At 35.5% G+C, this 27348-nt stretch overlaps 1 protein-coding gene and 1 long non-coding RNA gene across 2 annotated transcripts in view; one reads left to right on the top strand and one right to left on the bottom strand.

Moving 5' to 3' along the window:
• LOC127869138 (uncharacterized) overlaps positions 1–27348 on the top strand; it is a 220438-nt gene that overhangs the window by 84699 nt on the left and 108391 nt on the right. The gene's annotated exons all lie outside the window — the stretch shown is intronic.
• LOC127869152 (uncharacterized) lies at positions 12395–27338 on the bottom strand. The gene is made up of 11 exons (XR_008044437.1): positions 27159–27338; positions 26490–26660; positions 25754–25969; positions 17909–18063; positions 16677–17051; positions 16301–16599; positions 16030–16091; positions 14980–15523; positions 14519–14619; positions 13683–13820; positions 12395–13021 (listed from the first exon to the last, which is right to left on the bottom strand). It is a non-coding gene; the product is annotated as an uncharacterized LOC127869152 (long non-coding RNA).

Here is a 27348-nt window from a genome sequence, read left to right on the forward strand (position 1 = left end):
TTATTGTTTTCCGCTAACAGGTCTAATGAAGTTTCTGGAGAAAGAGTAATTGAACTAAAACGTTATTACAGAAACCATAAGTTGAGTAAATAAATCTCAGCAGGGGGTCAATAAAATATACAACCTGTAAACTGAAGTTTTGTAGATAAGGCTCTGCAATCGGGATCGAAATAACCATGGGGCGAATCACCACATTGTCATACTGTAGTAAAATGTAATGATTTATAAATAAATACACGGACAACAAATAATATAAGTTTATGTAAAGAAGGGCCTACCTCAGTTTATATCGTGTTGGTTACAGAAAAGACATTTTTGTAAGCTAGACGCAATTTTCCCTCGTTGTGATGTCACGCTCTTAAGACTTAAGTATCAATATTTTATGTTGTCGTGAAAGTAGCAGTTTTTATCAATTCATGCCCCCCACATTTCGTTCCAATATCATTGAGGTAATTTTCTTTTTATATAAGTTGCTCAATATCAGCGTAATTGCAACGCCCTTGCAAATAATAGTGAAATGCTTAGAAAACATTTTTAAAAAACAATATAATTTGCCGTATAAGTACTGAAATGTACACAATAATTGTCACGTCTTCTCCTTTTACAACCCTATTTTTTTACTGCTACCATAGGCATATACATAATCTTCTAATGTCTAGGACTTCTATCACTATCGTACTTTCAAACGTAGGTATTAAGAGTGGAACTATAACTTGTGAAATGTTCTTCAAATCATTGTGGAAAATTTAGCTCGACGTGTTACTTTTTTCTATACATAATATCACTATAGAAGCATACACTAAGAGTAAAAAACTACATTTTTAACATTAATGCTCCATAACCACGTTCTGTGCGCTTTACGTCGATATATGGCTTGTTAAAATAAATTAGGAGAAAACAATTTATACCACGATCCCACCTGACCCTTTGTTATGCCTACTCTAAAATTGTGTGTGCTATTTCAGTTTAAGTTTTCGAACAAGAGGGCGACTTTCGATCATATTTACTAAGCGTTCACAAATATAGAGAGAAATATGGAAAACATATTTTTACGATTTCTGTTTTTTTTTACATATTTTATTTAATCAGGAAATACCTTGCGTATACTATCCTTATTGTCGATTACTCAAAGATCTGGCATACGCAGGACACCATCATACAACAATCTATTGTTGCCATAATTGGAGTAGAAAGCGTTGCACCATCGTTATGTGGACTTTGGCCCCGTGCATCCGTCGTGAGCTGTGGTTTATTTTTCGTATTGTTCTTGTCGTATGAGACAAACCAGCCAATGCTTTAGCGCGTCCCCCGTCCTTGGTTTTCCGATTTGATTGACCTATTGGCCTCGAGCAAAGGTGGGTGATACAAGTCTGACCACTACTCTCCAACTTGGGAAGCCCACTTAGAAGTTTAGACTCCCGCTGGTATAGCTCTAGAGGCACTCAAATCACCACACCACAATAAGGAATCAGCCATGCGTATAGACTCGCGTATAATAAAACCAGTTTACGAAATAAAGCTAGGAAAACCTGCTAACACGATATTTGGGGGGATATTAGTTGAACTTTCACTTAACTGATTTTATTTGATTAATCGGTCTTACTGCGCAATATGAAGAAACACCGATGTCTAAGATCAACGCAATGAACGTTGAACGGAGTAGTGGTTATGCTTTATAGTCAGAAAACTTAGACAGACGTCTACAAAAAGGCTGCAACCGCATAAGTCAGCTAAAGGCACGTCAGTTTACCCAATCGACGGAGTGCGTTACGGTTTACGTTTAGTCTCAAGCGATCAACGAACCATTTCTGTGCGGCTCCACGGAAACTCTCGAGGGTATGCTTCCCGTCGGTGTAGTGTTGCACTCTATTGCATTGTAGTTACCAAGACGTCACCAGTAAGAGAACCTTGGGTTTTAGTACAAAGTATATCCCGCGACATGGAGCGCTCTTGGTGCTCTACTAAAACGGCTGTTCGGTTAGCGCAGTGGTGTGCACAACAGCATCTCACATGAGCGACCCTTAGTCAATCCCCGCTTCTGACGCATGTGTTGGTTGCAATGTGTTGTATCTTGTTGTTGAGGAGCCAGCATATTGTACACAAATGGTATTTGTTTAGTTTCGTTTATTTCCGTGAATATTTTTACAAACAACATTGATTACCATTATATTTTTTCAAATAAATATATAATCTAAATACACTTGAAATATAATTGTTATTTTATGATTTTGATATAGATGATTATAATATTTTTTTCTTACATATAGATACTACTTCTCAGACATCGGTTTTACAAATGACACTATTTAAAACGGTCCCAAGCTTTGTCCGTTCAGAGCAGTTTATTCATTTGCAGTGACGATAGTGTAATCATAGAATTCAAGAATTCCTTTGTGGTATTTAACTAACTATTATTTTTTGCTTATTAAAAAAACTGTTCACAGTACTCGGTATGGATTGTAGTAATATTTTCATTTAATGATCTAGATTGTATGATTGGACATATTATGCAGTTTTGTGGTATGTTAAATAGCAGTTTAAGCGATAATATAATTTATTTACTAACAATTTGCTCATTGTTTAATGCCGCTTGAAATACATCATTTAACTGATGCCTTCGTTTCATTTGAACGTAATTAATATGTATGTCGTCATTGCGTTAAATCACATCGAACTATATGGTTCGGAATACCATAATTTATGAAAATGTTCTTCCGTCAATAATGGACACAGTTTGTTCTTAAGAAAGCAGATTAACAGCAGTGTGAAATATTATGTAAATTAAACTAATTGACGAAATCGCTCTTAATATTGATCAAGTTAATCCTATTTAATATAAATAATCATTGAATGTATTATATTATTCTAGCTCATATGATTCATGCATCTTCCAATTCCTAGAATGTTGATGATTTTTCTAGCAACATCCGCTTAAACATAGTTTTCGCTCTTCAAAATACATGTACATACTTGTATCAGCATAAATGTTTCAAGAAATTTGTAAACATTTTAGACTGGTATTTGCATTCGTTGATTCCTCTTTTTGGCGTCTACATTTCAACGGACCGGAAAAATGTTGTTAAATAAGAATTTAAAAATAAAAATTTAAATTAAAAAAAAATGAAGTAATTTAATATGACGGAGTAATGTTATATGATTTGTATATCAGCACCGATCATAAAATTGTTATTGCGAGCTCTACTGAAAACATAAACATCAAATAATACACTTTACATCCATGTAAAACTTCAATATTTTGCATGTATTTGCTTTTAAGTGAACATCGTACTTACCAGGATCTCATGCGAATTCGAAATGAGAGATTTTGTTACACTGCTTCTTTCACGTTTCACAATGACCTGTGCTAATATCAACAAGAAAGGCAACCCAATCATACTTTTGGTAAAAATGCACTGTGATTACAACCCTTGCTATATTACATATACTTTCGTACATTTGCAATCTTCAAGATGAAAACATGCAATTTTTCATCGCTGCTTGTTTGGTCATTTATTAATCAAAACTAAATGTTTTCGCCTTAGCAATGCAACAATACTTAAGTCATGAAGAACAACAAGAAGTCTGCAAAAACGTGTCAGTATAACTAATAATATAAATTAAATAATGTGAAATGACACGTTACGTTTTAAACACATCGATACAAATATCTTCACAATACAGAATGTCTAATGACCATGCCTTATTGTTCGATTTTCTATGACACTTCGACCATGTGTTGTTGGCGAAGTCTGAAATAGTCTTATTGTTGTGCCATGCCATATCTGAAAAAAAGTGCTTAGATAGCACAAATACCATCCTCCTACGTATCACCAACATCAGCATCCCCACGTATCACCAACATCATCACCCGCACGCGATCACCACCATCATCAGCATAAACATATTTGATGTCATCATCATAGCACTCATCGTCGTTTTTGTCCTTATTATCATCATACATGTACATCATCTTGTATATCATCATCATGTTCCCGAGATTATATTTATCCGTTTGTGTCGGTACCGAGTAGAGCTAGTCGGTGTAGAACTCATATTGATGTCTTCATTTGGTCATCTGACTTGCTCATGATGCAAAGATTGGTTGTGGTCCATAAAGAGAATTTCTGCAGATGAAACGTAAAGTACAGATGTCATGGTGTTTTTTTTATTCGTTGATATTTGGGTCTTCATGTAAATCAGGATAGAAACATATCAATATTAACATGATACATATGTAAGTGTAAAGCATGTAAACTACGTTATGAAACATAGGCGATGCAATACATGTCATGCAGACATTTCACGGCTAGTTTAGTTCGTTGAGGATAAATTGTAAAATAACGAATGCGTTACAACTTTCACATTAAAACATGTTAACTTTCCTATTACTTAAACTTTTTCTTAACTTGTATTTTTGATTCCATATATACAAACTGGTTTTGCGATTGGCAAAGTCGGTGGTTTTCAAGGCCGCAAGTAGTGTGTCGTTTGCTTTGTCATGCATTCACTCCAATCAACAGAAAAATAACCGTGTCTGCCACATTGCTTGTATAACATTTCGTCAATGTTGGTTCGATCAGTGAAATTCATAAAATTTCCCCTGCATATGCGTCAGCCCCCTGTCGTCTGTACGAAATGCCAGACAACGAAACAAACAGTTCACACTACAAACATGTGACGAACACAATGTTAATTTGCCTATATTGTATATACATGTACAATTTTAGCGAACAACTTAAAATTTCAGTGGTGTAGTCGATCGGAGATCGTTCTTATTACTTTCCCAACAATACGTCTCTACACAGAAGTGTTCCAATAACGTGGGGATTTCTTCAAAGTTTACTTAACGGGTTCAAGTAAAAAATAATCATCATCTGTCGTCTATTATAATGTGCTATCGTTGAATCTGTATATGTTGTATTTCATCCGTTTTCGTCTTGATCATAACCTTAAACTACCGCACTGGTTCAATATATAAATAAAACTATTTATAAAATGATTTTATATCCTTAAAGTATCTTTACGCTAATATTATTAAATAACAAATAATGGATATTGCTCTTGACATGTTTCATTATTTGAAGAGCGAGCTAAGGTGTCATTGTTTTATAATTATTAATAAATAAATGCCACGACGTTTTGAAAACGTGTTAAACACTTTTGCGACATCAAGTGGTTTAGTTGATATTGTGTCTGCCTAGGGGTCAAGATGTTTTGAGTTCAACCCCTACCAATTTACATGTTTTGCGTTGAGATAAAATTTATCAACAAGAGTTCCGCGGTCGGAGATGACCGCATTGAAGCCGGATTTTTGATTTAAATGACAGGAAAGTACCTTTCGTGTTTTTGTCAATGCAATACTTAAATTACTGACATATTGTTCAAAGGTCAAAATGAAATGTAAGTACTTTTCACAGTGACCTTGACCTTCAAATGAATGACATTGAAATGAGCAGTGGTGATCTTCTAGTACTGGCCAACCTTTATGTCAAGTTTGAAGACTCTAGGTACAAGCATACCAAAGTTATAACATGGAATAAGAACTTTAACATTTTTACCTACCAAAGTTATAAGAACTTTAACATTTTTACATTCAAGGTCACAGTGACCTTGACCTTAGAATGAATGACCTTGAAATGACCAGTGGTCATCTAAGTGTGCTTGCAAACCTTCATGTCAAGTTTGAAGACTCTATGTCCAAGCATACCAAAGTTATAACAATTTTAACATTTTAACATTTAAGGTCACAGTGACCTTGACCTTCAAATGAATGACATTGAAATGACCAGTGGTCATCTTCTAGTACTGGCCAATCTTTATTTCAAGTTTGAAGACTCTAGGTACAAGCATACCAAAGTTATAACATGAAATAAGAACTTTAACATTTTTACATTCAAGGTCACAGTGACCTTGACCTTCAAATGAATGACCTTGAAATGTCCAGTGGTTACTTACTAGTTCTGGCCAACCTTCATGTCAAGTTTCAAGACTCTAGGTCCAAGCATACCAAAGTTATAACAACTTTAACATTTTTATATTGAAGGTCACAGTGACCTTCACCTTCAAATGAATGACCTTGAAATGACCAGTGGTCATCTGTTAATCCTGGCCAACCTTCATGTCAAGTTTGAAGACTCTAGGTCCAAGCATACCAAAGTTATACCATGAAATAAGAACTTTAACATTTTTACATTCAAGGTCACAGTGACCTTGACCTTCAAATGAATGACCTTGAAATGACCAGTGGTTACTAACTAGTTATGGCCAACCTTCATGTCAAGTTTCAAGACTCTAGGTCCAAGCATACCAAAGTTATAACAACTTTAACATTTTTTATATTGAAGGTCACAGTGACCTTGACCTTCAAATGAATGACCTTGAAATGACCAGTGGTCATCTGTTAATCCTGGCCAACCTTTATGTCAAGTTTGAAGACTCTAGGTCCAAGCATACCAAAGTTATACCATGAAATAAGAACTTTAACATTTTCGAGCACGCCGCCATCCCGCCCGCCCGCCCGCCCCCCCCGCCCGCCCGACAACATCAATCTATAAGCCGAGATTTTTTCGAAAAAAATCCGGCTAACAAAAAGACGACTAGTTCTGGTTATTCTTGAACTTGAATGCGTCTCAATACAATCGCGCTTTGACGCAGTCAATCTTTATTTAATAAGTATATTTATACTTTATTCTGCATGGCCTAGGCTTGAGAATGCCCAGTTATAAACACTCCCTTTTCCCGATGTGAGATAAGAGTAGAAAAAGCTCTAATTGTATAAAACATAATTCTATTGTCCAATTAATACAGAACGTATTTTATCCACAACATATTTTCGAGCCTTAGCTAATATATGCGTAACTAATAATTATTTATTTAATTTTCATTTATCAGGATTCTGAGATGTCGCAGTGGTGTAATGGTGTCATCCATACGATATTGAGGTCGTGAGTTCGATCCATACTAAATTAAGCACTTGAAGGGTCTTTGTCAACATTTAGTTATTGTTTCACACAGAAAAGAAACCTCTTTCTTTTGGCTCAATCTATTTGTAGTCAGTACGTTATCTCTTAAACTTACGGTTAATACTTGAGACGCTAGAAAGGACGCCATACTTTGGAAGTAAGAAGAGATATAAAACCATGAAACAATTTATGTGGCACTTCAATAACGAAAAAAGTGTGTTCCAAATTTACCGGTATCTAGTAGCAATTGGCCTCGTTTCAGCAGCAATCGATTTTAAAGACGTACGCCGGCGAAGCGAGATACAGTCTGCACGCGATCCATTAGAACGGTCATAGTGGCGACCAAAAATCTCAAAACGGACAAAAATGTCGATAGGAGACGGATCAAGGTTGTTTTTTTAGTCAGCTTCATTCATGCATTTGGGGTTAAATAACAGATACATAAACAAGAACAGCATGTATCTTTATTTGCTCACTGTTAAACACACATATCTTTAATCACCGATATGCGGTGATACAATTTGTGAATGTCTGTGCAATAGAATCAGCTATATCAATTAGATCAAATATCGCGGATGATTGTTTTCCCTGCGCAGTTTTTAACTGCATAAAACCCATATCGAAGAGTCCTAAATAAAATGGTGAAGTTAATGGAATAATTGTAATCTAATCAATACCAAACGTTATCGTTCATTGTTAACACATTAAGAATGTATTATGTACTCGCCATGTTATTGGATACGACAAATATCTTCTTTCAATATATATGGTCAAGAAATATTTAAAGTTTCGCCTTAACACGAAAGCGTTCAAATGACGATTTCCTAACAGGCTGCCCCGCGCATTGATAGTGATTTCGAGCGTGGTGCAATGCAATGCATTTAAAGAGAGATCATGATGGTATTGCTGAAATCACGGCTTATGTAAAACTCAATTCGTTACATGAACTTATTCACAGAGCAGTGAGTGTTTTAAGTGTTAGTCAATTCGCTCAATTGCTGACTTTTAAACACAGGACTGTAGAGCTACGTTTAAACGACACGAACATAATTTAAGAACAACAAGGGACAAAATTGTCACAAAACCAGGTTTTCATTGTGAAAAAAAAATCTGATAAAGGGAGAAAACTCAAACTGAACTTTTGAAATGACCAAAAAAAATTAACCCCCTTTGTAAGTTTTTTTTTTTTTTAAATCTATTTTTAGTCGTGGCGACCTTGACATTGGAGATATTGACATGATTCTTTCGTGGGACACACCGTCCCATGATGGTGAACAAATGTGCCAAATGATTTTAAAATCTCACAATGAATGACATAGTTATGGCCAGGACAAGCTCATTTATGGCCATTTTTGACCTTTGAACTCAAAGTGTGACCTTGACCTTGGAGATATCGACGTAATTATTTCGCGCGACACACCGTCCAATGATGGTGAACAAATGTGCCAAATGATTTTAAAATCTGACGATGAACGACATAGTTATGGCTCGGACAAGCTCATTTATGGCCATTTTTGACCTTTGAACTCAAAGTGTGACCTTGACCTTGGAGATATCGACGTAATTATTTCGCGCGACACACCGTCCAATGATGGTGAACAAATGTGCCAAATGATTTTAAAATCTGACAATGAACGACATAGTTATGGCCCGGACAAGCTTATTCCGCCAGCCCGCCAGCCAGCCCGCCCGCATTCGCCAATCTAATAACCAGTTTTTTCCTTCGGAAAACCTGGTTAAAAAGACAGAATAAGATTGACCGTGGCGGGAACGAGAACATAATCAGTCACACTTATTACTCGTTACTATGGTTTCAAGTTTGTAAGGCTTTATAATTTTATCAATATTTATTGATTTATATTCATTAACGATGTTGTCGATGAGGCCTACCGACATTTGCCAGTTTGCTAAAAATAACACCGTATGACCTCAATTTTCTACCTAGAAGTATCGTAGTTTGATGTACAATTTACAAGACGCAATTAGATTTTTAAAGACAAACACTGTTTTCTGATGTAATATACCTGCACTTCAAACATTTCATGCGGTGGATATGCGATTTTAAAGTGAATAGAAAACACAAAAAATACACAAACCTTTGTTTTTAATTAAATAACACACACACGTCAATTTTCTACCTGTATTTCAAAGTTAGGAAATACGCCGAATTTCTATTTAAATGATATGTCTTGTTTATCAATATAGTCTGAATGTACTTTTAAGTTTTGTTATAGACGTTTATTAAGCTTAAATTCCTATGCATACAACTACGTCATCCAATAAATGGTGTTGCCTGTTTAAGACAAAAGAAATTGCAAAACTAAAATATTTATTATACTGTAACTTCTACGGACAAAACACTGGTTATAAAAATAGTAAACCAAAAACACACATGAGTAGTGGAAAGTGCTTTGTTTTTATCACAACAACCACAATGCGACAATTTGCACAATATTTAATTTAATAAGCCGGACAATATAAACACATCTCAATAAATTAAACAGACACCCGGTTACAGTTTAGAGAAACATTTACACTTTAACTATAAACATACCATTATCAATAATGTTACATATTGAATATATTTACAAAAGCAATTAAAATTCATTGGGGGCAGTTTCAATAGAGTTTATACAACCAATATCTACTAATGAAAAATGTTTACTTAAAGTAGATGAACAAATCTGAAGACGTGATTTAAACATTTCATCTTACAGTATCATATAGTCCAATACTTAAATGCTTGTATGATAACATTTTTTGGGCTAAACATGCATACCAATTATTGCACATTTTGTATTTTGTTTTCTATGTATCAATTTGAAATATCTAAAAATGAAACACAATGTACACATTTAAAGCTATCTTCAGTTGTTCAACAACAGAACAAACATGTTTTATGCATTCAATACAAATTCAAGATAAACAACCACACTGTTATGTAAATCTGGATTTAAGACATACGTGTATGCTGCAGTTTTAAATCGGAAGATTTACAGAAACTGGCCCCAGTGAATTCACACCACTGACTGCTTATGTTGAACGGTCAACGTTACACAAACTGGAATAAGACAGTACAATTACACAATTCTTTATCAGCAATACATCAAAACTATTCAAGTACTTTGCATACAAGTATACCATTATTATTGAAATATACACATTTCGTATAGAGGTATTTTTTGCAGAATATTCACTTATAATCGTCACAATTACAAAACTCAAAGCACTGAGTAGTCATGTAAATTTAAGGAATTTTAATAAATGTCATTACTGATGCATTTTGTTATTACACATTGTGTTTGTGTAACAATAAGTACCACATTTTACCTTAACTATTACTTCATGAAACAAGCAAATAATTTGCAAATTGTTTATTCCACAAAATCCTTTTAGACTTTCACTTATTGCCGAGTATATATTGCGAAATAATTTGAAATTCTGTATGTATTTACTCGTTATATCGAGTTGTGAACACAATTATTATCTAACAAAAAAAGACATCTTAATTTGTATTGTTTAAGCAAATAATATTGCTCTGTTATATTACCCATAGAGGCAATTGCTATGCCTGACAATTGTAAACATATGACATCACTCTCCCTTATTTTGTAATTGACTCATTTCTAATCTCAAGGTACTCTCGTTGTAATAAATTCATTTTAATAGTTGCTCAAATTCATTCGATGAAAAGCATAGCATATAACAAGGTGTTTATATTGCCGTAAATATCCTTTTCTCTTCAGAATATTTAATGCTGCATTATTAAACAGTTTTTATACATATATGTGCATTTACACAAGCAATGTTGTTTTATAACAATTGTGTGTACAAATAAATGTAAACAGTGAGTTTATCTTAAACAATAGCAACACTAAATGAATGATTTACATCGAAAATACAATCGCTTTGCAGTTGCTCTATGTATAATTGGCAAATGGCAAAATATACCTATCAACAGTTATCAAGAAATCTGGGTTAAAGTACTCACTGATTTAAGAAGGTACAATCTGGTTGTGTAAATCTACATATGCATATATAAAGCATTATAAACTTTAACGTCAAAAATCGAATGTTAACACTTATGAGCATGTAAGTCTATGATCTTACAACACAAATTAACAAACATAAAATGTGCCATTTTTCATAAAACTCATTTATTTTTTTTTTAATATTGTTTTAAATTCTGAGTTTTATTAAAAGCTTTCCAAATAAAACAACAGTCATGCTTTAATTATTTAACAAACCATAGCAATTGAAATCAACAAAGTACTGGTGGTAAACAAAGAATCAATTAATTTAAGTAGATTAAACATTTTTGCACAGAATTAATTTATATTCCCTTGAAATAGTATGCTACTTAACAAGATTTTGGATCAAATACCGACCCGAATGAGCAAATTGACAAGTATTGTGTTCAGAAAGATTGATATACTGAAAAGCTGAAGTTTCATAACTCTCAACCTCTTTGAAGAATTATTTTAATGAGCACATCTATATTACTGGTAAAACAGAAAACTGAAACATGGACAATACGCCAATATATTTTCAATCGTGTCCAAGTTACCATAAACATTTAAACAGCTTTGACAATCTTAAAATAACTTTGTTATGATTGTACACTTCAACAGCGTTATTTTGAAGTCGTCGGGACAATTAAAAAAACTTCAGATTAACGAAAATTCGAAATAAACATTTCACAGACGACTTCTTTGATTCTGAAAAAAATACAACATTGTGGAATTCGCATGTTTCGGTCATACTGTACTTTTAATAATTGTTTTACTGAAAAACGTAAAATAGTCAGATAGCAATAGATTTCTACTTGTAACAAACGGAGGAATAAAACGATTCTTTTTCTTCTTTTTATTTTTTTCTAATTACAGAACATATAAAATATAATGCATAGCGCATCATACATGTAAATACATATGAATACATTTTCGGAAATGAATAAACTTTTTTAAAAATAAGACGCGATGTCTTTCTGAACACTGGTGTAAGCAGCACTAAACTGGACGCGTGTAACATATTTCTCCATTGTGTCAAGGAAATTGAAGAACTGGCTTCCGTCCGTGTTTTGCTCGCAGAACTGCCTTACATCGTTGCGTCATGTGGTCACACGTTGATTCAATATCATGTTCATTAATGTGTTGTCGGCCTCGTCGTCGGCTTTTGACGACATTATAAAATTAACATGCTACGTGCATGCGACAAAGGTGTAATTATCAGCTTCGACGCACAACGCGCAGACCAAATAGGTGTGAAATTACGCTCAGTGTTTTGCAGTTTTGACTTCGGATTAAAGATTGATAATAAGGTGCGAAATATAGTTTTGGGACCGACATAAACACTTCGAATTAACGATTTCTTCGGTTAAACGAAGTTCGGATTAACAATGAAATTTTACATTGAACAAAGAAGAACCACAATCAGGACCCGAACAATACCTTGAAATAACTGTGACTTTGGATTATCGGTGTTCGAAATAACGGTGTTTAAGTGTATTTCCCTTAAATTTACCATATCCGGATCAAAATCTGAAGTGAAAGGTTCATAATACAAACACAGACATTTGATATACCTGCAATATGTGTGCTTCAAATAATACATTTTGTAACATACTATATTTAACTAAAACGTCCAACATAACATGACTGACAGCATCATAATTCCCATAAAACATAAACTATTGTTTTTCATTAAATACAACTTGGTTGGTCACAACAAAATATAAAGAAAACTATTGTGTCACTTTGAATTCAACTTTGCTGGTCACATAACAAATGTGGCTGTTGATATGACTTTTTGGCATTTGAATTATGAATTGTTATTCTGATATTTCGACTTGAACAAGGTCATTTATTTTCCACCAGTCAAACAATTATAAGATGAAACCTGTCAGAGTACGTGCTCAACATACCACAAGGTATGTAAAGACTAGAACACCATAAACAGTATTTATCTCTGAGCTTCTTTTTTTGACTGGGGTCAATATGGTAATAACTGCTGCAACAGGATGTGTTTCTGATTGGATGGTTTGATTTCGTCATTGGCGTCTGAAAAACAAGAAAAATGCATACGAGTAAATTTCGGTTTTTCATATTATTTTTGATACCAATGACAAAAAGAACATGAACCGCACTGTGTTACAACTCCTCTGATTTGAATCCACAGAGGAAATAATGGTCCTGAAACTATTGATGAAATAAGCATCGATTATACATATTAAAGGTGAAATATAACCTCTTTATCTACTAATACGTTTGGATTGGATTTAATAAAGATTCGTTTTTGGCATTGGAAAAGTAGTACCTAATGATTAATGAAAATAGGCAAGGGTCTACTAGCTGATGGCCCCTAAAACATTCATTGGGCAAGAGTTTTTCTGAGAAAAATCATATCTCTTTTGTGAAGTAGGAAAATGTTGGTGACCATGGTCACGGATTCACCCACATTTTTCTTGTGTCACAAAACTCGACTGACATCAAAAAAAAATGAACCAAAATACACAGCAAGGCAAGTTCATATGATGGTAAATAATTAAATATGTTTGGTTTCATCACACAAGAAGCAATAATTTTCGAGGTTACAGTAGACAAAAAATACGAGAGTTGCAGCGAACAACATATGGACGGACAAGGGTAAATCTATATTTACCCACCTAACACTTAAATTGGGGCCATGCAAAAAAAGCATGCGCATGACTCGTTAACTCACCGAAGGTTCCCTGTGTACACAGACTGAGGGTCCTGCACCATAGAGATGATATAATATGAAGACAATGACTGCAGCCGTTCATGTTCTGTGTCTGCAAATGCTTCCGGAGCAGACTCTGCATTTTGCAATCAGGGTTTTCTGGAAATAAAGTCAGTCATGTGTCAAACAAGACACATTCTTGAAGACAATGCTAGCTTGACTTTGACATTCTTCAAGACTCCCAGGAATGGTTCAACTTTTTCAACCGGTCACACGTGTGAGTCCCTTCATAAGTCATACACGTAAAATAATTAGGCTTATCTAAAGCCTTTTGTCCACGATGTTCTAGAGTTGGAAGCCTCTTAAAACTTAACATACAGTCAATGCAATCAAGACTTAATTTTATAAATAAGTATTTTATTTGTTGGTAATGACCAAATTGTCTGCAAAGTATTTATATAAAAACAATTTACAAGTGGCGCAGACACAGGTTGAATATACTTTTTTGTGACAAAAGTGGTATACGTAGTTGATGATTCACGAAATGCAACACAATTTGAGAAAGTTGATTGATATAAGTTTGGGACAATCAAACAGAGGGGATAATTACTTGATAGTCAAGATGGTTGCGTCCGGGCTGAGTAATAAGCGTTATTTTGTATCAATACTCGCTCTATATCTCTACTCGCTACAAAATGTTTTATCGGAGACACAAAATTACGGATCCTGCTAAACAAATTTGTAGAGAGTAAAGTCGAGATATATGTGTATATCAATACGAAACAAACGATCATCACTTTCTTATGGCATTTTAAAATTAATAAAAGAAATAATTAATATAAAACAGCGAATCATACCAGACTCGTCATGGACGTCGCCTTCTTGACTTGCACGTTATAACCCCCTCTGATCACTTCTTCTTTGCCATTGATGCCATATTGTGCAGTCATGTTGTTAACTGCAAATGGTTGAGAAATTTCAACGATAATGTTAAAAGATACATTCCTGTTCTGTAATAAATCCGTTTGCAGTAAAAACATATTGAGCAATCTTTATAGAGACAAAGTTTTTCTTTCTGCATACATTTTGTTCACTTGTAAATGCCCTTTTTGTAGTCATTTTGTTTATTGTGAATTTTACACATTTAAAGGGGAAAGTATGTAGATTTTGTTATGATGCCCTGTATTGCAGTCATTTCGTTAAAAGATACATTTGAACAATATAAAATAACTTGTTCATCGAGTTGGTCAACAAATCCCTTTATGATCTTAAATTTTCTAACTACCATGACCATATATGCTGATTTAAGACTTTAAACCTTATGTGACCTTAAACCTGACTCCCACGTGAGTACAATAATCAGGTCAAGTTGGTAGCAGAAAAATCATTGCTAGGCACCAAGTAGTTATGGGTGATCCTCGACCTGTTTAGGAGAAGAGAAATCATAGGGAAAATAAATCAAAGGGAAGTCTAAAACATCAATATGTTTAGATATATATTTTGAAACACATATTGTTCAGATATATTTTGAAACAAACTTAATAAGTTCTTCATACATTTTTTTAAGAAAAATATAAAGAAATTTATGTTTTGATTTTTGGCATTAATAATTCTATTGTTAATCATTCATATGCATTTGTGGTGTTGATGTATTGTGCTATAAAACATTTCAATCTGACACGGAAATCAACAAATATTTTCAATAACTACATTAGGTTTTATTTAAAACAATCCGTATTGAGCAAAAGACTGCGACCCTTGGTACTCTTAAATGTTGAAGACAACTTACTTGACTGCTATTATTACTGCTTTGCTGGCGTGGCTTGGTCATTAGAATACTGTTAGACACTGAACACGAACCGCTGAAAGAAAATATATTCTGGTAAACGTGTCATAATAAAACATACTAATTCACAATGGTTCCTGCATTGACAATTTTTTATCTCAAGTGGTTCTAGTGACTCTATACTTCCTTTGTTTTGAACAAAGCTATTTACACAGTTCTGTGGTCAAAATGTTAGTTAATAACTCTGAATACAATATAAGTTACACAGCCCCTGAATTCCCATGTTTGGTGAGATACAGAGTCCGTACAATAATATTGTGCAAGAGAGTGACTTGGCCAATGATAACTTAGAGCTTTGTCACAAAATGATTACCATACCCCAACCCGCACTTCATGGGGCTCACACAATTGAAGATATAATAAAATCCCTTGAGAAATGTAGATTTGGTTTGATACAAATATGTTTACATTTTATGCAGACAAAAAGCCCCTCTGACTGACCAACTTACAGACATTGACTCCAATAAACTATCTCCAAAACTTGGTGTGTGGGGTTTAATTATCATTAGTTCTTATTCCCACCTTTCAGGTCATGTTGATCTACTGTTGCTGTGAGATTGAGAAGATCAGGATGCTTCATAAACCTGTCCCCCACGGCTGACGCTGCTGCTGGAGCCCTGCTTCATAAACCTGTCCCCCGTGGCTGAGGCTGCTGCTGGAGGTCATGTTGATCTACTGTTGCTGTGAGATTGAGAAGGTCAGGGTGCTTCATAAACCTGTCCCCCACGGCTGAGGCTGCTGCTAGAGGTCATGTTGATCTACTGTTGATGTGAGATCAGGGTGCTTCATAAACCTGTCCCCCACGGCTGAGGCTGCTGCTAGAGGTCATGTTGATCTACTGTTGCTGTGAGTTCAGGGTGCTTCATAAACCTGTCCCCCACGGCTGAGGCTGCTGCTAGAGGTCATGTTGATCTACTGTTGATGTGAGATTGAGAAGGTCAGGGTGCTTCATAAACCTGTCCCCCACGGCTGAGGCTGCTGCTAGAGCCCAGATTGCTTCATAAACCTGTCCCCCATGGCTGAGGCTGCTGCTGGAGGTCATGTTGATCTACTGTTGCTGTGAGATTGAGAAGGTCAGGGTGCTTCATAAACCTGTCCCCCACGGCTGAGGCTGCTGCTAGAGGTCATGTTGATCTACTGTTGATGTGAGATCAGGGTGCTTGATAAACCTGTCCCCCACGGCTGAGGCTGCTGCTAGAGGTCATGTTGATCTACTGTTGCTGTGAGTTCAGGGTGCTTCATAAACCTGTCCCCCATGGCTGAGGCTGCTGCTAGAGCCCAGATTGCTTCATAAACCTGTCCCCCACGGCTGAGGCTGCTGCTAGAGGTCATGTTGATCTACTGTTGCTGTGAGATTGAGAAGTTCAGGGTGCTTCATAAACCTGTCCCCCATGGCTGAGGCTGCTTCTGGAGCCCAGATTGGCACCGATTAGATATTTGGCCAGTAATTCCATTCTCTAAAGGGTCACATATGGCGCAGTTGCACTGTTCATTAGATCTGCGAGGTTTTCAGGGAAGGGTGTCTTGTTCATTGACATGATGTCCTGCGAAATAAAATATCAACAAAAGTAACTTCAGTTGCATCAGCAGGAGATCATTCTATTTGTCACATCTACACAGTTTTCAGACAGTTCATTCACCGAATAAACAAGAATGCCAACAATACACCTGCTCAGATGACTGGGTTATATTGATCGTGAGTGAAATGGCAGACACGTTTAATTTGGTCAATTTTTCTTCATTAAACAAAAACATATGTTGGAGGTGCTACATGAGATCTGGTTGGTTACTAAATTTGGTCTAGATATTATGATCAAAAACATTATCAACATATTTCATGATGATCAGATGTTTTGAAATAGAGAGCAGACGCAATAGTGTGTGCAAACCTCTCGACAGCGCACTTACAGCAAAACAATAATCTGCTTTTGCAACAAGGGAATGGAACAATAACAAGGCATAAACATTGATCAGTCAATTTGTAGATATAGTGGGCTCATCAAGTTATGAAAAGGTCACATGGACAGCATATCAATGTTATATTTATAACAATTCACAAAATTGCGCCTCACTCTGTGAAAATGGTTAAATGTATGTGTTTAAAGTATCGTCTCAAATAGGCCTGTGAAGTCCTTGCAGGCTAATCGCTGACGACACTCCGCCTAAACTAGATTTTTTCCAAGAAGAGACTTTCTTTGTACAAACATAAGAGCTGTGATTGTGAAACACAACGCCCCTTACTGTGCTTTGAAGCCACACAGCAGCTATTTTAGAAACAAAGTTATATTCGATCCGGAGGAATAAAACACCATTTTAGCAGAAAGTGTCTTCCCAGATAAGCCTGCAAGGACAACACTTAAGGCACATGCCTTATCTCACAGCTAGGCTCAACTGTAATTACCCAGTAAAAGAATAAAGAAAACATTCAGCACAGGTGAGTCTCGATAATGTGTATTCTCAAGTCTCATACATTTAAAAGCACTCGTCAATGGAACTGTTTATTGTTGAATTGTGAGTGTGTTGCTTCTGCCACTGCCGCTGCAATTCATATTGAGGCTGAAGCAGCAATGTGTGCATGTTTTGCTATTTAAACATCTCGATCTTTCTCCCTCAAACTGACAGATATCTTTGAACATAGAATGAAAACATAACATGCATTTTAGTCTGAATTTAAATGCGATACACATGTAAGTATTTTAAGTACACTGAACAAAAAAACACAATATTCCTAAAATGTAACGATTTTCTTTAAATGCAATCTATAAGTTCTTTAATTGAAAACAATGCAAAATATCGTTCTTTGACAAATATCTGAATCCTGCTTATTGTAACAAAAGGGTCAGGATGGCCCTGAAGACTTACCTTAGTTCGACTTAAAACTTTGGTTGAAGACTTGACCTTTTGACATAGTTTTTGACCTCAATTAAGCGAGTTTCGAAAATGGCATTGATTATTAGATGATATTGTCAAGATAAACATTATGCCCCAGTTTAAACATGACTGAGTCATAAATGTGGCTTCTAGAGTGGTCTGAGATTTAATTTAAAGACCTAGTTTATGGAAAGATGTGACCGAATTTCAAAATTGGTCTAGACAAAATACAAAAGATGAAGTTTTATCAAGATTGAGTCGTCAATGCAACCTGTAGAGTGGTAACATGATATTTAGAACATTTTACCTAGTTACCCAGTTTTTGAACGCACATGATGTGATTTCAATATGCAGCATTCAAGATCAACATTCTGACCAAGTTTGATCGATTTTGAGTGAGAAGAAAGATTGTATCTGGTGACCTAGTTTTTGGGTACATGTGACATAGATTCAAACTCAGACTTGAAAATTGAAAGATAAGCAGTTTGACCAAGTTTCATCAAATTGAGTCATAAATGTGTCCTCTGGAGTGGTAAGAAGGCTTTTCTAACTGGTGACCTTAATTCCAAATTGGCTTAGACATTGTCAAGATAAGCATGCTTACTAAGTTTTTATCGATATTGAGTCATACATGTTGCCCCTATAGTGGCATGGGGTTTTGAAAGATTTGATCTGGTGACATGGTTTCCTAGCTTTTGGCCAAGTTTCATGAGGATCGGATCAACAAATAAGGCATCTAGAGTGTTAACGAGCCAAAAGTTGACCACACGCACACAGCACATTGATTGACATAAGGTTATCACAATTTCTTACCAGAGCATTTTCTGCTCAAGTAAGCTTGAAAAAGATCTTTAAATGTGTAAATATGTACCACATATCACTAACAATTCTTCTGGGGGCTATAGCCATAAGGCACATTCCTGATGTAGTCAATACAACGCTTCTTATACTACTACTATCAATTGCATATAATTACAATTACAATCACAGTATTGGTGATTAAAATTGCTATCCAGATCTCCGCAAATATAACACCCATCTAACACAAAGGCACAAACAACATTGACCCCTTTTATATAGAAATGGCAATTTCATTACGATCATTACATTTGATATAGAACGTGATTTTGGTAAAGAGTTAAAAAGTCAGTTTGGTTGGTACCTACAGATAATTTGCATGCTATTGACGTTTTTGAAATAAAGCTCTGGATGTTCAATATAACCCATAATTTTAGGGTTGAGCGTGAAGCTGTCTATATTATTAACATTTGTATCGAAGATGCACTAGTTTCACTTTTAACCCTTAAATGAATTAAATATTCGTGTCAATTTATTGAAGAGCAGGAAACCCAGTTTTGTGTGCATTTTGGTTTAACCAATTTGTTAAAGCTTGATTGCATTAAAAGTCTCAGGCTTATAAAAGCCGCATTTAGGGAAAATTTGGCTTAATGCATGTGCACAGGCACAGGCTAATCAGGGAAATTTTTTCGACCAAGACAGGATTTTCATTCAGAAGAGACTACCTTGGCATTTTAAGGCAGGACATTGTGTTAGGTGCTCACAACTGTGCCACAGTTATCCCTTTTCCAATGATAAGGGAACTTACTTCAGTTTTATTTTTTTATTTTAATATTTTGGGCTGTTGTTCGGTCCCATTCCAAATGTAACAAAATATCCATTTTTCCAAAAATACAGATTGAAATTAACAAGTGAAGGTTTCCAAAACAAAGAAAAATATATGCCATTTTCAGTTCAAGTTAAACCATAGTAAATGTAATATTGAACAAACTTTTATCCTCAATATTAAAGTATTTGTTAGCAAAAACAACCACAACACCTATTTCTCAATTTTACTTAAAACAAGCAAATTTGTTGAATTGATATCCCCCATCAAATAAATTTTGTTTATGGATGGGTGTAGAACAAAAAGAAAAGGTATAAATGAATTGTTGTGCCTTTTGTCAATTATTGTTTTTAACTCATTTGTACCTGTGATGAGTTTGCAGACAATTAAATGCAGATAGCATATTTTTCATGAATCAATTTACTATGGAAAGTTATTACAGAATTCGTTTAATGCATAGTAAAGGAATGACTAAATAATGAATAATTCATCAAATTTGTGACCTTTGACCTCAATGTATGACCTTGAGCTTAACACCTAAGATTATGGGTGTTGAATGTGAAGCAACCCAGATGATTGAGAACAACATGGCAAGTTTTATGGCTCTGGCTCATGTGTTAATGGAGATAAAGCTCTAAGCTTATATTAAAAAGCATTTTTTTTCAAGATACAAAGGGCCATAACTCCATTATTAACAGATGTTGTACAATGCCATTTGGTGTGCATCATCATCTTATCCATATATATACTCATACCAAGTTTCAATGAAATCCACCAAAGCACTTCCAAGATATGGCTCCGGACATAAAAGTGCCGGCCGGACAGATAGACGGACGGACTGACACCGCCAAAACAATATCCCTTCGCCTGTGGCGGGGGATAATAACAACACAGTTTTTTTGGCGTAGCTGTTTAAAGCCACTTTTGAACTTACCTGACCTGACCGCGGCTAGACACAAATGAATACACTTCATTTATTCTATTGGCTGATTTTAACATACAACCAAAACATTGAAAACATGTCCGCGTCTTTTTAACACTGTTTTACTGCGTGTTCAGCATGAAACAACTGTATCTCTAATGAAAAGGCTTGATAGATAGAACAGTTTTACACTCAACTCTTGACATCAATACGGTTTGTGCATGCACCTTTTATTTCCAGATGATTGTCAGCGCCATAGCATTTGTTTTTAAAGGCTGCGTTCTCATATTTAGTTATTACTACCGTATTGCATTCTGTGATCACGTATATTTTAGATCATATAAATATTGTTGTTTCATATCCTGATATTTGCTTTGACCAAAATATGTTAAATTGTTTTCGAAACATCGAAAATAATATGCAAAAGTATAAAGCTTTAAACAAACCGTCGTTCCGGCAGTATAAAACGTGACCTCACTTTAACGCATTGCATTCCATCTCACAAGGTATAAAGTTCAGTTCGCGGTCAGTACAAGACTCGTTATATAAACTCTATCGCGTTAACCCGGTAAACATGACCGGAAATATCTTCATTGCAGATATTCAGCGATATAATTATGGTATGTCAATAAAGGATTGTTTTTCAATAATTCCATGATATGTACTAGCTTTGATTAATTTAATAAGAATTATTCCACCATAGCAACCAATTTACTAAGCATGAGCCCAATAATTCACGATACTATTAACAATCGAATCAAATAACTGTGTCCGAAAAACCACTTCAACAATACCTGTCTGTTCGAAGAACGCATGTATTAATATTTCAAATATGTACGGTTTGGCCATATACTCGTATATAATCATTTAATTTATATTCTTCTTGTATATTTTTGTTCTTTATCAATAGAATCGAGAGCGTTTATATAAGCCTAAGGCTTTCGATGCAATCAAGCTTAAATAAATAGGTTTAAACTATAGATATATGGTCAACAATATCTAATAATGCGAAGTAAGCCACAAAATCTGGCGCAAGGTTATTGATTTGCATGTGATGCTGCTATAGAACTGCGTAGAAAAAGGAATTTGCTGTCTCATTAATATAACTCTTTATCTTTCATCAACCACAAACACAATCAACGCCGTATATCTTTTTGAAAGATATTTCTTGTTCGAAATACAAAGAGTCCAAGCCCCATTCTAAAAGTGGTGAAACAAACTATTACTGTTGAGATGTAGTGGCTGGGTGCAGTTGAGAAGCATGGTTTCCTGGGCCTGAACTTGTGAGGATAAGGACCCTATAAACATAAAGAAATATCTTAACAAATCCCAACAAGATGCGTTTGTGAAACACAATATCCCCGTATATGACGTTTGACCTTGAAGGATGACCTTGACCCTTCACCACTCAAAATGTGCAGCTCCATGAGATACAAACGCATTTCAAATATAAAATTGCTAGCTTCAATATTGCAGAAGTGACATTACATGAGCAATTTCGACCCATATATTTGACCTTGAAGGATGACCTTGACCTTTCACCACTCAAAATGTGCAGCTCCATGAGATACACATGCATGCCAAATATCAAGTTGCTATCTTCAATATTGCAAAAGTATTCATAAAATAAGCGATTTGGGCCACATATATTTGACCTCTGACCTTGAAGGATGACCTTGACGTTTCACCACTCAAAATGTGAAGCTCCATGAGATACACATGCATGCCAAATATCAAGTTGCCATATTCAATATTGCAAAAGTATTCATAAAATGAGCGATTTTGGCCACATATATTTGACCTCTGACCTTGAAGGATGACATTGACCTTGACCTTTCACCACTCAAAATGTGCAGCTCCATGAGATACACACGCATTTCAAATATAAAATTGCTAGCTTCAATATTGCAGAAGTGACATTACATGAGCAATTTCGACCCATATATTTGACCTTGAAGGATGACCTTGACCTTTCACCACTCACAATGTGCAGCTCCATGAGATACACATGCATGCCAAATATCAAGTTGCTATCTTCCATATTGCAAAAGTATTCATAAAATAAGCGATTTGGGCCACATATATTTGACCTCTGACCTTGAAGGATGACCTTGACCTTTCACCACTCAAAATGTGCAGCTCCATGAGATACACATGCATGCCAAATATCAAGTTGCCATATTCAATATTGCAAAAGTATTCATAAAATGAGCGATTTTGGCCACATATATTTGACCTCTGACCTTGAAGGATGACATTGACATTGACCTTTCACCACTCAAAATGTGCAGCTCCATGAGATACACATGCATGCCAAATATCAAGTTGCTTTATTCAATATAGCAAGTTATTGCAAAATGTTTAAGTTGGCGCAAACAGACCAACCAACAGACCAACCAACCAACCAACAGACAGGGCAAAAAAGAATATGTCCCCCACTACTATAGTGGGGGACATAAAAATATATTCAATGAATTCAGAAATGTCATCATTTACATGGACCAAATATGAACACTTGGGGCTTTGCTGTAAACACAATGTTTATATGACGGTTTTACCAGGATCAGTCAATGATCACTAGGACCTAGTTTATTAATAAAACAAGGGACAAAATTGTCACAAAACCAGGTTTTCATTGTGAAAAAAAAATCTGATAAAGGGAGAAAACTCAAACTGAACTTTTGAAATGAACAAACAAAATAAACCCCCTTTGTAAGTTTGTTTTTAAAAAAAATCTATTTTTAGTCGTGGCGACCATGACATTGGAGATATTGACGTGATTCTTTCGTGCGACACACCGTCCCATGATGGTGAACAAATGTGCCAAATGATTTTAAAATCTCACAATAAATGACATAGTTATGGCCAGGACAAGCTCATTTATGGCCATTTTTGACCTTTGAACTCAAAGTGTGACCTTGACCTTGGAGATATCGACGTAATTATTTCGCGCGACACACCGTCCAATGATGGTGAACAAATGTGCCAAATGATTTTAAAATCTGACAATGAACGACATAGTAATGGCCCAGACAAGCTTGTTCCGCCCGCCCGCCAGCCCGCCAGCCAGCCAGCCAGCCAGCCAGCCCGCTCGCATTCGCCAATCTAATAACCAGTTTTTTTCCTTCGGAAAACCTGGTTAACAAACTGTGTAAGGGACCTCTAGATTATGCTCCATATCAAATATAAAATCCTTGTAAAACTGGGAAATCCTGGGGGTAAGCCAGTTTTGACCAAAACACATTATTTGGAAACATTTGTCGATGACTCACTTTACACTGTTGCACACCAAACATTAAATCTCTTGGCTATGCAGTTTCAAATAAGAGATGTGTTCGTCAGAAACACAATGCTCCCTACTGCGCCGCTTTGAAATAAAATGTATATTTATCATTTGGCAGGTATAGAAATCATATCCATTTCAAGCTTTTTACTTCCCTTGGATTTTGCCCAATCCAACCTGGGGGGGGGGGTCTGTAGACTGTCACATATGACCAAGTCAGACATCACTGACAACCAAGGCTGTGTTTTATCAAAGAGACCATAGCCAGAGTTCATCATGTATCTATGGACATAAGTCCACAGGTATGTAATGAACCATACCATTCACACATAAGTACAGGAAAGACATGATAATTATATCATTTAAAAAAACTTTGACAAATCAATCATTTAAGTTATAAATAATCAAAATAAAAAATCTGTACAGTAACTGTGAAAAGAACTTAAATTGTTGGTAAGGAAATATATAATCTGACATTTATAATTATATAAATTACTTCCCTTAAAAATAATTTTCTCTAACAAATCTCTATTTTAGTAGCAATTAATAAAAGCCCCTACCATGACTGTAGATTCACCACTCAAAATGTGCAGCTCCATGAGATACACATGTATGCCAAATATCAAGTTGCTATGTTCAATATTTAATAATTATCTCCCTTTAAACCTTATTACTTCCCTTGGATTTGTTTGTTTGACCTTAGACCTTGAAGGATGACCTTGACCTTTTACCAAGATGTGTTTGCGCCGCTTTGATTTATTTAACAAAAATATATAAATTGGCAGGTCAGATAAGTATGTCCATTTAAAGCTTATTACTTTCTTGAATTTGTTTTTTCGACCCCGTGACCTAGTTTTTGAGCCTGCATGACCCATATTCGAACTTGGCCTAGATATTGTCTATATACAACTTCTGACCAAGTTTGGTAAAGATCGGATGAAAACTATTTAAATTAGAGAGCGGACAGGAAAAGTGTGACAGACAGACTGATAGACGGACAGTGCTAAAACTATATACCAGATAAAAAGCATAAAAAGATGAATAATTCGAACACCCAAGGATTATTCCTGTGAGGTTTCATTAAATTATGTTCAGTGGTTCAGGAGGAAATGTCCTTTAACGAAAACGTTGACAGACGAACACAAACACGTCGCCAACGGATGGACTGTGGATTCCAAAGTTTCCAAAATTCATCGAAAGTTTCAGGTCTCTAGTAGCGAAAAGTTCAAGTTAACCGCTACATGATTTAAAAAAGGGGGTTATATCTCCAACTATGTCAGAAAAATCTAATAAAAATATGAACTTTCACAAGTTCACATGCATTGTTAAATAAATGCAAAGATTGAATCCCTTTAGCACAATACGTTTTTAGTTAGGGCGGCCACACAAGAGTATGGGATCAAAGAACGGATGAAAGGATGGACACAATCACGAATAAGGGTAAATCGTTATACCCTCCTTACCTCATATAGTGGAAACATCAATATATCCGTAGTCTACCAAAAATTATTTGAATGACTGTGAAACGTTTTGCATTACAACCTACCTTGTAGATGAGATAATCTCTGCCCCTGAGCAGGAAAGTGTGGAGCCCCAAGGTTAGAGTGGCTGTACCCTGGGGGTAGGACTTGTTGAGCTTTGCCCCGAATTCCTGGCCCAGGAGCTCGACACCTATACTCGGGAATTGTCCTTGGGCGTCCAGCTCCAGCTCACCAGAGAGCCTGTAATTCTGCTGAGTACCAAACTGTGATGGTATGGGGTCCTGTAAGAACTAGAAAAATTAGATTCCAGTAATGTTATCAGTTTTTTATAGACCCCTACACATAAAAATACATTTCAGTCACAGTAATGGGGTCAGTTAGCTATTCTGTTTCTGGCTTATTTAAGCGCATATACTGATGCCAGCAAATGACAACTGCCGTACCAAAATAAGAGAGAGAATTGTCATATAATTTTTTTCATGACCATTCAATTAACAAGTTATGTGGATGACACAATCCCAAAATATGGCTTTTTCAAAATTCTTAAAAGAAAACAACATCTTCTTATCCCATTAAAATAAATTTTAATTTACATATAACTGAAAATGCTTAATCATCTATAAAAAAAAGTGTAATTGCTGTCTAGTCAAACACAAATTTGTAACAATTGTGACGTAGAATATCCCCCAATGCTGCAAGTCAGAATATGTAGCATGATGTTATAGAATGTCTCAGTTTTGTAATCTTTAATGTAGAATGATATAATGTATATACACAACCTCATATGAGAAGGAACAATACCTGAAAGTTTGAAAGCTGAACGTTGAATTGTTAAGTGAACGCCCACAGACAGATGGAAAGACAGACAGATAGACGTCCGTCCAAGGGGATTCCTTTATACCCCAATTAACAGGGGTATAAATATCTTCAGGGCATATCATCACTCCAGTTGCATATCTGTATACTGAAAACCTGGAAAGGTGGTAAAGTGTAGTTTATAGATATTCTTATTTTAAATAAATGTAGATAATTATTTCATAGAATGTTTACTGCATTTCAATAATTGTTTAACTTATCATAAACAACATTTAATAAGTATCATGTTTAATTTATGAAAGGGGATTATTTGTAATATACAAGTGAAAACAAAGAAACAACTTTTGGTTTAGAGGCTGAATTTTGGCACAAAAATGTATGAAAATATGCCCTGACCTTTTATGATTAACACTGATATCAAATCAACACTTATAAGTATTTATTTACTCAGTTTGACCAGTTAAAAAAAAGAGTCGTTCCAGATTAGACTGTGCTGTCTGCACAAACAGCCAGGACACTTTCCACTTTAATGGAATTTTTTGTTTTAAAGGCATATTCAGAACACGTGGTCACTAATAAGCCTGGGCAGACTTAACACGCTTATCTGGGACAACACTTTAGCACTGTTTTTCCAGAGCGCAGCTAATATACTACCTGTTTTTGTTGCTTATAGGCAGAGATTGTGTGAGTCCCGACAGTGAAGTCGCCAACCAAAAACTGGGAATGTTGGACAGCACTGTTCTTCGTGCGTCAGGTTCTCATTATTCGAGAGCAACGTATCGAGGTCAGTCAAGTTAACAGACGAGTCACTCAGCACCTGCTCTGTCTGTTAGATCCGATTATT

This window comes from Dreissena polymorpha, chromosome 2 (assembly GCF_020536995.1).
Source record: "Dreissena polymorpha isolate Duluth1 chromosome 2, UMN_Dpol_1.0, whole genome shotgun sequence".
NCBI lineage: Eukaryota > Metazoa > Mollusca > Bivalvia > Myida > Dreissenidae > Dreissena > Dreissena polymorpha.